Source organism: Hemitrygon akajei, chromosome 9, assembly GCF_048418815.1.
Source record: "Hemitrygon akajei chromosome 9, sHemAka1.3, whole genome shotgun sequence".
Classification (NCBI taxonomy): Eukaryota; Metazoa; Chordata; class Chondrichthyes; order Myliobatiformes; family Dasyatidae; genus Hemitrygon; species Hemitrygon akajei.
In genome coordinates, this window is record NC_133132.1 from 163,774,081 (window position 1) to 163,785,725 (window position 11,645).

Genomic DNA, 11,645 nt, shown 5'->3' on the forward strand with positions numbered 1-11,645 from the left:
CAGCAGGAGGGTTGTGGGACAGGTGAGGGATGAAGGCAAGGAGGCAGACACACCCTGCCCCGAGCCACTAGACAAAGTCAGTTGATTCTAAACAATTGGGTTATTGATCATTACAGAACGTCTTTCTGGTGCTTCCCACTCTAATCCTCCTTTGCCAGAGCCATGGATTTCGCTTAACAGCTCGCGCTAGTATGGAGGGCTGTCCGTGTGTGTGTGTGTGTGGAAGGAACAGGGCTTGTTACACCGTTGTTGTGTTCTGTGTTGCTCTGCTGAGCATTGCGGGCATGCTGTGGTGCCTCCGGAGTGTGAGGAGACTCTTGTAGGCTGCCCCAGCACATCCTTCGGTTGTGCTGGTTGTTAACGCAAATGACGCATTTCATGGTATGTTTCGATGTCTACGTGATAAATAAATGTTTCTGAATCTGAATGAACAAACCAAGAAGAGGACCAAGATTAGCCGACTCCCCCGTCTGGGCGGCAGGGTAGCATAGCGGTTAGCATCATGCTTTTACATCACCAGCGACCCGGGTTCAATTCCCGTTGCTGTCTGTAAGGAGTTTGTATGTTCTCCCGATGATTGTGTTGGTTTCTTCTGGGTGTCCAGCTTCCTCCCACATCCTAAAGACTGGCAGGTTAATTCGTCACACGGGTGCAATTCAGTGCTGTGGGCTCGTTTGGCCAGAATGGTCTGTTACCATGCAGTATAGAGCCATAGACGCATAGAAAAATACAGCACAGCAACAGGCCCTTCAGCCCATCTAGTCAATGCCAAACCATTTTAAACTGCCTACTCCTATCAACCTGCACTGTGACCATAGCCCTCCATACCCCTACCATCCATATACCATCTAAACTTCTCCTAAACTTTGAAATCGAGCTCATGTGCACCATTTCTGCTGGCAGCTCATTCCACACTCTCATTAAAAAGATTCCCCTCATGTTCCCCTTAAAGTTTTCACCTTTCAACCTTAACCCATAGTTATAGCCCCACCCAACCTCAGTAGGAAAAGCCTGCTTGGATTTACCCTATCTTTTGTATACCTCTATCCAATCTCCTCTTAATCTTCTACATTCCAAGGAATAAAGTCCTAACCTATTCAACCTTTCCTTATAATTCAAGGTCCCCCCCCCCCCCAATCCGGCAACAACCTTGTAATAGTATCTCTAAATTAAATTTTAAAAATTAAAATGAATAGATAGGAGGAGGAGAAATACTTCGCTGGTTGTCAGGGAAAACCCAGCCTTCCGGCTCCCTCCAGTGGGCGCTTGTGGAACTTGCCCTGCATCTGCAGTCACTGGTTGCGCAGGAATTCGTGTCACTGAACACGTCCTCCTGGTTCACCATGGAAGCAATGCAGGATTCTAGTGGGAGTTCGTTTAAATAGGTCTTCATCCGAGCTTTATATCAGATCCATGCAGAATAGAATGAGAGAGCTGACTAGAGCTAAAACCGGGCTATTTTTTTCGAAAGGTCTGCTTTCATTTTTTGTATAATCTATTCAGAGATGTATTTGGGTAAACATGCGACATCCCCTAGGCCGTCAGACATTCGCTCCGCTGCCGTGCAGCACACACGTACACCCTGTCTGAACGCCCAGCCCCACCATTCTCCAACTCACTGACACACTCTCATCCCGCACTGAACATTCTGCATTTTTTTATTGCTGCTGCCTTAAATATTTATATCACTGCTTGTTTTATTATCCTGCAGGAGGACCGCAACCTCGTCGTTGGGTTTGGAGGCTCGCCTGCCTCAATGGCCCACAGAGAGTGATGTTGGCTGGAGTCGGGGCCTTGTGCTTTGGCTCTTGGAAGGGTCACTCATGTCAAACGGGTCAAAGGGTAGAGGCCAGACTAAGAGAGGTCCACCCCTACAGGGTCAGGGGTTCAGCTCAGGGCTAACAACCCTGACTGGTAAAACAAAATTGTTATGGAAACAGCAATGAAGAACCCTTCTACATATAGTACGATGGCATTCTTGAGTCTCCACCTGGGACTTGAATGACCAACAGCAGTGAAAACCGAGAGGAAGCTACTGACGTGATGAAGGAAGCCCTGAACACCAGCAGAGATGGAGGACCTTCACTGCTGGCCTAATCCCCAGTGGTGTCACAGGCATGGCTTGGCTTTTTTTTGTTTTATTATAATAGTGCCAGTAACGTTATACTGTCTCACAGAAACAGGCACCTTGTACTTTATGTCAGCCTGACAATCTACAGGCCGTGTCAATCAGGGACTTGTGTAACCTTATTTTGAGATTGTATATGCTGGACTGTAACTATATGCGCTGTGTGTGACTGTATGTACTGTGCTTTGCACCTCAGCCTCAGGGGAATGAAGTTTTGTTTATGTGTATGTGTACATGTGTATGGTTGAATGACAATAAACTTGAACTTGAAGTGTCAGCATCATTGAGTCCATCGTATGGTATGGAAACATCGCAGCTCATCCGCCAGTCAAGAGTTCTGTCATAGTTAGTTCCATTTCAAGATTCAAGTTTGTTTAATGTCATTTCTAGCACACGTGTGTAAAGGAGAACGCTTGTTCCTCTGGACCCAATGAAGCACAAATAAAACACAATACAATAAAGAACACAATAATAAAAAACACAATAAATATAAATATTTATGATAGCTTTTGTCTGCACATAAAATGATGCTAGGTACAGGACACAAGGCGACTGGCAGGAAATGATAAAGTGGTGTGGTGGGGTGGGCCAGTGGCTGGAGGTGTTGCTTGGGGAATGTAACAGTCTTTGAGTCTGGTTTTCCTGGTGTGGATGTTAAGTAGCCTCCTCCCTGGTAGGAGTGGGTCAAACAGTCCATGTGCAGGGTGGGTGGGGACCTTTATGATGTTACTGGCCCTTCCCTATATACTCTGTCCTTGAAGGTGGGTAAGCTGGTACCAGTGGTACACTGGACAGTTTTGACAGCCTTCCCCCATTGCAGAGCAGTTTCCGTGCTGTGCAGAATGCCTTCCACTGTGTATCTGCAGAGTGACGTGAGTATGGACGTGCTGAGTCCAGCTCCTTTCAGCCTCCTCAGAAAGTTGAGGCATTAGTGAACTTTCTTGATTGTGTAGGACGTGTTCTGGGACCATGAGAGGTTGTGCAAGATATGCACTGGCAGGAGTTTGCAGCTGCTCGTGGTATCCATTGCTGTGTCACACCAATGTAAAGTGGGGTGTGAGTGGTGAGAGTTCTGAAGTCAATAACTAGCTCCTTTGTCTTGTTGACATTGAGGAAGAGGTTATTTGCCTGGCACCAGGTCCCGATCTCCTCAACCTCCCCTCTGTAGGCCGTCTAATCGTTGTTGGTGATGAGCCCCACCACTGTCGTGTCATTGACCAACTTGGCAATGTGATTACTCAGGTGTGTGAGCGTGCGGTCATGTGCGAGCGGAGTGTACAGAGTGGGCTCAGCACACAGATGTGGGCCGGGAAGGTCATTTGCTGGCATTTTGCCCATAACCTTCTAAAGCTTCCCTATCTGCGTACCCATCCAATTGTCTTTTAAACGTCATAGCTGTACTTCCTCTGGCAGCTCAGATTAGTATCAATGCGACATGTTTAAAGTTATTCAGCAGCCCACAAGCTTCCTGCTTACCTGACAGATTAAAATGTTTTCTTGCAATGATATCACAACATTTCATGGGAATTCTACTGGATTGCACCAACTTGATATCTTGATTACATTCATTTCATTATTGAAATAAGTACTAATGCCGCACTGACTTTATCTCAAAAACTAAGACGCATGCGCCACCTACTGTCCATTTAAGAGCAGTGCATGAATGAATGCTAGATCTGCATTCTTGGTGTTTAAACGAACGAGGAGCAATTTTATTGAAGGATATAAGATCCCAAGAGGTTCCATAAGGATGGTGTAGCCAGAGGTGGTAGTGGGGATAAGCTCTTATAAGCTCCCAAAGGTGTGCATCTCAAATAGCCTCTGACAACCAAGTCCAGCTCCTGGCCTTCATGTGTTGTCCAGCGGAACTGTTTCTAATGGCGGGAGAACGGGCAAAGGCAGGTTACTGGCACCTTAAAACCGGTCGCTTCTGGCAAATGGAGCTCGTCAGTCATGGTTGGCAGCTCATCTAGGAGAAGGAAAACTCTGATCTCAAACCTCTGCTTCCTTGCGGCTATATCCACTCATGGGGAAGGCTCCGGGGGTAAACCCTGAGGGAGAAATCCAGAGCTGGAGTCCCTAAGGCAGTCTAACATTTAAGTTCAACACCGACGGGCAACTCCCGCGATGCTGCTGGTGCCAAACTGTATCAGTCTCTGCCGTTCTTTTGGATTCATCAGATACGTGGCAAGAAGGAGCTTACTACCTAGGCAACAGCTTGCTGTCCACGTTGTACTACAAAGGCCTCAGGAGATCCTAAGGACAGGATGACAGGGCATACATTGAGATGTTAGGGAGGCACTGGTCCTTCAGCTCCCTCGCCACTGAGGTGACCCCCTTACCACCAGCACAGCCAGAAAAGATGAGAGAGGATCTAAAGATGAGCTTCATTTGTCACATGTACATCAAAACACACAGCAGACATCCCACCTCTCCAGGAAGTTTCGGGAGTCTCCCGCAAATTGATAGCGGCTTCCTGACGCCCGCAAATTACATACAATATCCTGGAAATAGATTTTTTTTTGAGAGCGAGAGAGAATCATGGTAGAGTGTTCCAAAAGAAAACAAAAATATAAAACGTACTTCATCCCAGACTACACTAAAGTGTACCCTTGCCTAATAGGGGTAAAAAATAATGACAGTGTTGCTCGCTGCACTGTTTGCAACAGTGACTTTTCTATTGCCCATGGTGGGTTAAAATGTAAAAAAAAACATGTTGAGGTGAGTTTAACAGGTGTCATTCATTCACTAGCAGAGTTAACGTTACTTAAACTAGCTGGCTAGCTGCTAAGGAGCTACTCGATTGCAGCCATCCCACCTCTCCCGGGAGTCTCCCGCAAATTGATGGTGCTACCTCCCTGAAATGAGTTTTCGCAGGGTGGGATGTCTGTTCATACAGTGAAACGTATCGTTCTGTGTCAACGACCGAAACATTCTGAGCACAAGCTGGGGTAGACATGCTTGCCCCACCGACATAGCAAGCCCACAACTCACTGATCCTTGTTAACCTGTACATCTTTTGGAATGAGGGAGGAAACCGGAGCACACAGAGGAAATCCACGTGGGCACTGAGATAATGTACAAACTCTTCACAGACAGCGTCAGGAATTGTACCCCCATCTTACAGATGACACTGTGAATGATGATGTTAATCGCTGTTATCGTGCTCCCCTAAAATCGTGTAGAGTTTGCCAGTTCTCCCTGTGAGTGAACTTCACCGAATGGGTTTCCATTAGACATAGGAGCTGGATTAGGCCATTCGACCCATCTAGTCTGCTGCGCCATTCCATCATAGATGATTTATCATCCCTCTCAACCCCATTTTTCTGCCTTCTCCTTGTAACCTTTGACACCCATACTAGTTAAGAACTCTAAAGTGACTCTAGAGCAGGGATTCCCAACTTTTTAATGCCATGGACGAATTCCAATAAGCAAGGACCTCAGGCTGGGGTCCCCTACTCTAAAGTGTCGCTGAGGAGTAGAATTTGGGGGGCTGTTGATAGAAATATCAGGGAAATAAAATGTGTTAGGGTAGGATTAGTGGTAAACATGTGAGGCTGATGATTGGAACAGAATTAGTTGTCTTAAGGCCCTACCTCTCTCATTTATCTTTCCTACGCTCCACGGCACGCTTCCATTAACTTAAACAGGGAGATGTGGATACAAGTTAAGAATCAGTGATTAAAACTGAGATGAGTAGGAGGTTCTTCTCATGGAGAGTGCTTTGTCTGTGTGATTCTCTACTCCAGAGTGCTGTGGAGACCATTAGAGAAGTTTAAAGAGAAATTAGGAAGATTTTTGAAAAATTCTGGAATTCAGCAGGAATTGACACAGGTTCAGACTTTATCCCTTGCAACATATAAGACTGAGAGGAGATTTGATAAAGGTATACAGAATTATGAGGGGTGTACATAGGGTAAATGTAAGTAGGCTTTTTCCACCGAAGTTGGGTGGAATTACAACTAGAAGCCGTGGGTTATGGGTGGAAGGTGAAAAGTTTAAGGGGAACATGAGGTGAAATTTCTTCACTCAGAGGGTGGTGAGAGTGTGGAACGACCTGCCCATGCAAGTGGTGCATGTGACCGTGATTTCAACGTTTAAGAGAAGTTTAGATAGGTACATGGATGGTAGAGGTATTGGGGGCTGTGGTTGAGGTGTGGGTTGTTGGGAGTAGGCAGCTTAGGTGGGTTGGCATGGACTAGATGGGATGAAGGGCCTGTTTCTGCACTGTGCTTCTCTATGACTCCAGAATCTGCTGAAACCATCCAGCACATAGTAGCAGGGTGCATGATGCAGGCAGGGACAGCATACACTGAACGGCACAACCAAGTTGCAGGAGTTGTGTACAGGAACACCTGCGTTGAGTATGGATTGGACACTCCCAAGTCCAAACAGGAAACATCCGAGAAAGTAGCGGAGACTGACAGAGCTAAGATCCAGTGGGACTTCCTAATCCAGACTGATAATCAGGTACTGGCCAGCCAACCAGACATAGTGACACTGGACAAGGAACAGAAGAAAGCAATAGTAATGGATGTGGCAATCCCAAAAGACAGTAACATCAGGAAGAAAGAATACGAGAAGCTGGAGAAATACCAGGGCTTGAAAGAATGGATAGAATGGATGTGGAAGGTTAAAGCCAGGGTAATCCTGGTGGTGATAGGAGCACTTGGAGCTGTGGCACCTGGTCTGGGAGTGTGGCTCCAACAAATCCCATATCTCAGTCCAGAAGTACACACCGCACTGAACCCTCAAGCTCCCAGGCTTCTGGTAGAGAACCTAAGATTGAGAGGAAAATACACATACACTTGACAGATAGACCTCAGTATGTGCGGTTGGGAGACTGTAGGTCTGACACGGTGGTCAGCAGCACAGGAGCGCTGCAGGGGACCGTGCTCTCTCCGGTCCTGTTCACCCTGTACACATCAGACTTCCAATATAACTCGGAGTCCTGCCATGTGCAGAAGTTCGCTGATGACACGGCCATAGTGGGGTGTGTCAGGAATGGACAGGAGGAGGAGTATAGGAAATTGATACAGGACTTTGTGATATGGTGCAACTCAAACTACCTGCGTCTCAATATCACCAAGACCAAGGAGATGGTGGTGGACTTTAGGAGATCTAGGCCTCATATGGAGCCAGTGATCATTAATGGAGAATGTGTGGAGCAGGTTAAGACCTACAAGTATCTGGGAGTACAGTTAGACGAGAAGCTAGACTGGACTGCCAACACAGATGCCTTGTGCAGGAAGGCACAGAGTCGACTGTACTTCCTTAGAAGGTTGGCGTCATTCAATGTCTGTAGTGAGATGCTGAAGATGTTCTATAGGTCAGTTGTGGAGAGCGCCCTCTTCTTTGTGGTGGCGTGTTGGGGAGGAAGCATTAAGAAGAGGGACGCCTCACGTCTTAATAAGCTGGTAAGGAAGGCGGGCTCTGTCGTGGGCAAAGTACTGGAGAGTTTAACATCGGTAGCTGAGCGAAGGGCGCTGAGTAGGCTACGGTCAATTATGGAAAACTCTGAACATCCTCTACATAGCACCATCCAGAGACAGAGAAGCAGTTTCAGCGACAGGTTACTATCGATGCAATGCTCCTCAGACAGGATGAAGAGGTCAATACTCCCCAATGCCATTAGGCTTTACAATTCTACCGCCAGGACTTAAGAACTTTTTAAAGGCTATTATTAATGCTTTTTGAGATAGTGATTTAGATGCATATCATATTTTTTACTGAGTTAAGTATTGTATGTAATTAGTTTTGCTACAACAAGTGTATGGGACATTGGAAAAAAAAAGTTGAATTTCCCCATGGGGATGAATAAAGTATCTATCTATCTATCTACCATCCATAAGGGATGAGAATATATATATATATATATATATATATATACACACCAAATAGTTAAATAAGTAATGCAAAAATTAAAATCAAAACTTAAAAAAGGTAATGAGGTGGTGTTCATGAGTTCAATGTCTATTCAGAAAACAGATGGTAGAGGGGAAGAAGCTGTTCCTGAATCACTCAGTGTGTCTTCAGGCTCCTGTGCTTCCTTTCTGATGACAGCAATGAGTACTATTATACAGTACTGTGCAAAGATCTTAGGCATCCTGGCTATATACATGTACCTGAGACTTTTGCACAGTACCGTACTTCATTCCTTCAGCTGTATACAGTTAAAATGAATGAATGATGCATAATACTTCTTGTGAACCAAGAAGAGTGGACAGGGGGCGCTCTTGTACTGTGAAGAACTAGTGACTGATTGCTGTTAATAGTATAACACTACTGTCTGCAGGCAGGCATCAGTATTACATTAATAAAATATCTCCACAGTAGCAATTCCTCACTTTGCCAATTCTTCCCCCCTCTCCTTTCTCAAATTTCGTAAACATCATTTCCATTGGCTCAAGTATTCTTTGGTCCTTTCCCCAAGCGATCATTATTTATACGTGAGACTGGGTGAGGTTCTTAAGTGTGGGATATCACACTTAAATATCCCTCTATTAAATAGAGGGATAGTCTCCTTAAATATCCCTCTATTCTGCCACACACACACACACATACACACACACACGCACACACACACATACACACACACACACCCACACGCACACGCACACGCACACGCACACGCACACGCGCACGTGCAAATAGTCTAAAAATGCTGGAAATCTTAAAATAAAAACAGTGGAAGCACTCAGTTATTCAGGCTGCATCCACAAAAAGAGAAAGAGAGAGTTAATGTTTCAGGTGGAATTCATTTGTTGGAACGGGGAAAGAGTGGAAAAATAAATGAAGCTACTGGGGAGGTGTGGATAGGACAAGGGAGTCACTGTGATAGGCTAATGGGGCAGAAAGAAGATGTTTTGATGAGAAAGGATCTCACTGAAACCTATTGATTATTGGAAGGTCCAGATTTCAGGGCTTCCCAAACTGGAGTTCATGGACCTCTCAGTTAATGACAAGGGTCAATGATATAAAAAAGGACAGGAACTCCTGATCTAGAAAAAGTGGAAGTGGAGAGTATATCTCCTATTGTGGGGAATCTTGGACCAGAGATCACTGCCTCAGAATAGAAGGACGTCCCTTTAGAACAGAGATGATGAGGAATTTCCTTAACCAGAAATTTAACCAAAAAGCAAGTCTGTGGAATTCATTACCACGGAAGAGCTGTGGAGGTCGAGTCTTTGGGTATGTTTAAAGCAGAGGTTGGTCGGATCCTGATTTGTCGGGGTGTTGAGGGTTACGGGGTGGAGGCATGAGAATGGGGGTGGGAGGGACATTAAATCAGTCATGGTGGAATGGTGGAACAGTTCCAATGGATGGAATGGCCTAATTCTACTCCTATGTCTAATGGCCTTATGACAAAGGTGTATTAGAAATTGTAGGTCCAGTTGTGCTCTGGAAGGGGAAAATGAGCTAAATATTTGAAACACAGGAGAAATGTCCAATTCTAACATGGACACAAAAGGTGGGTTATTAGAAGCTTTAAAACAAATGGCCAACTTTAAACACCTCTATGTTGGCTCTGTCTGGATAAGTGAGCACAGTCTAGGGTGGGCCTTCTATGTATGTACACGGTCAATCACTGCCAATGCCACAGGGAAACCCAGCCTCAATGTTTACAAACCCACATGTCTGAGTCACCTCTCTGTCACCTCTTCTATACAACGCTTCACTGTAAATTATAAGTATTACTCATGTCTGTCCCTTTCTTACAGAAAGTAGCTCAAAATGAAAAAAGGAGACATGGACCACTGTGATCGTAATAGTCCTGGCCAGAGTAGTTGAGGTATGGGTCTGCAATGACAGCATTGGAAGCAAGGGCCAGAGTTCAGGAATCACATCGCTGGGGTCTTCATGCACTTTACTATTCAGGAATCTCAATCCTCAGAGTTCCATTTCTGGCCTGATTCCTTCTCCTAGACGGTAGAGATCCTGCAGATGCTAGATGCTGGAAGAACTTAGCAGGTCAGACAGCATCTATAAGACCATAAGACATAGGAGAATCAGGGTATTCAGCCCATCGAATCTGCCCTGCTGTTCCATCCTGGCTGATCCCGGATCCCACTCAACCCCACACACCTGCCTTCTCGCCATATCCTTTGATGCCCTGACTGATCAGGAAATGATCAACTTCTGCCTTAAATATACCCACAGACTTGGCCTCCACCGCAGTCTGTGGCAGAGAATTCTACAGATTGACTTCTCTCTGATTAAAAAAAAATCCTGCTTACCTCCATTCTAAAAGGTTACTCCTCAATTTTGAGGCTGTGACCTCTAGTTCTGGATACCTCTACCATTGAAAACATCCTCTCCACATCCACACTAACTAGTCCTTTCAACTTTTGGTAGGTTTCAATGTGATCCCCACACATTCTTCGAAATTTCAGTGGGTACAGGCCCAAAGCTGTCAAATGATCCTCATAATTTAACACCTTCATTCCTGGAATCATCCTCCTGAGCCTCCTCTGGACTCTCTCCAATGACAACACATCATTTCTGAAATATGGGGCCCAAAACTGTTGGTGATACTCCAAGTGCAGCCTGACTAGTGTCTTATAACTGCTCAGCATTATCTCCTTGCTTTTATATTCTATTCCTCCTGAAATAAATGCCAACATTGCATTTGCCTTCTTTACCACAGACTCAACCTGTAAATTAACCTTCTGGGAATCTTGTACAAGGACTTCCAAGTCCCACTGCACCTCTGATGTTTGGACCTTCTCCCCATTTAGATAATAGTCAGCACTATTGTTCCTTTTACCAAAATGTATTATCATACATTTCCCAACACTGTATTCCATCTGCAACTTTTTTTGCCCGTTCTTCCAATTTATTTAAGTCCTGCTGCAATCACATTGCTTCTTCAGCACTACCCACCCCTCCACCTATCTTCGTATCATCTGCAAACTTTACCACAAAGCCATCAATTCCATTATCCAGATCACTGACAAAAAATATGAGAAGTAGCGGTTCCAATACTGACCCCTGAGGTACACCACTAGTCACTGGCAGCCAACCAGAAAAGGCCACTTTTATTCCCACTCACTGCCTCCTGCCTGCCATTTCTCTACCCCTGCCTCTATCCATCTTTCCTGTAACACCATAGGATTCTATCTTTTTAAGCAGCTTCACATGTGGCACCTTCTCAAATGCCTTCTGAAAATCCAAGTAAGTGACATCCACTGCTTCTTCTTTGTCCACTTTGCTTACTACTTCCTCAAAGGAATCCAACAGATTTGTCAGGCAAGATTTCCCTTTACAGAAACCATGATGACTTTGACTTATAATTTTTGTCCAAGTACCCTGAAAACTCATCTTTAATAACGGACTGCAATACTTTTCCAGCCATTAAAGTGAGGCTAACTAGCCACTAATATCCTTTCTTTTCCCTTCCTCCCTTCTTAAAGAGTGGAGTGATAATTTCAATCTTTCAGTCCTCTGGGACCATGCCAGAAACAAGTGATTCTTGAAAGATCATGACTAATGCATCCATTATCTCTTCAGCAACCTC

At 45.1% G+C, this 11,645-nt stretch overlaps 1 long non-coding RNA gene across 1 annotated transcript; it reads left to right on the top strand.

The window, feature by feature from the left end:
• The first annotated feature begins 1,332 nt into the window (after positions 1 to 1,332).
• On the top strand, positions 1,333 to 2,405 carry LOC140732844 (uncharacterized). The gene is made up of 2 exons (XR_012100160.1): positions 1,333 to 1,471; positions 1,712 to 2,405. It is a non-coding gene; the product is annotated as an uncharacterized lncRNA (long non-coding RNA).
• Positions 2,406 to 11,645: the final 9,240 nt, after the last annotated feature.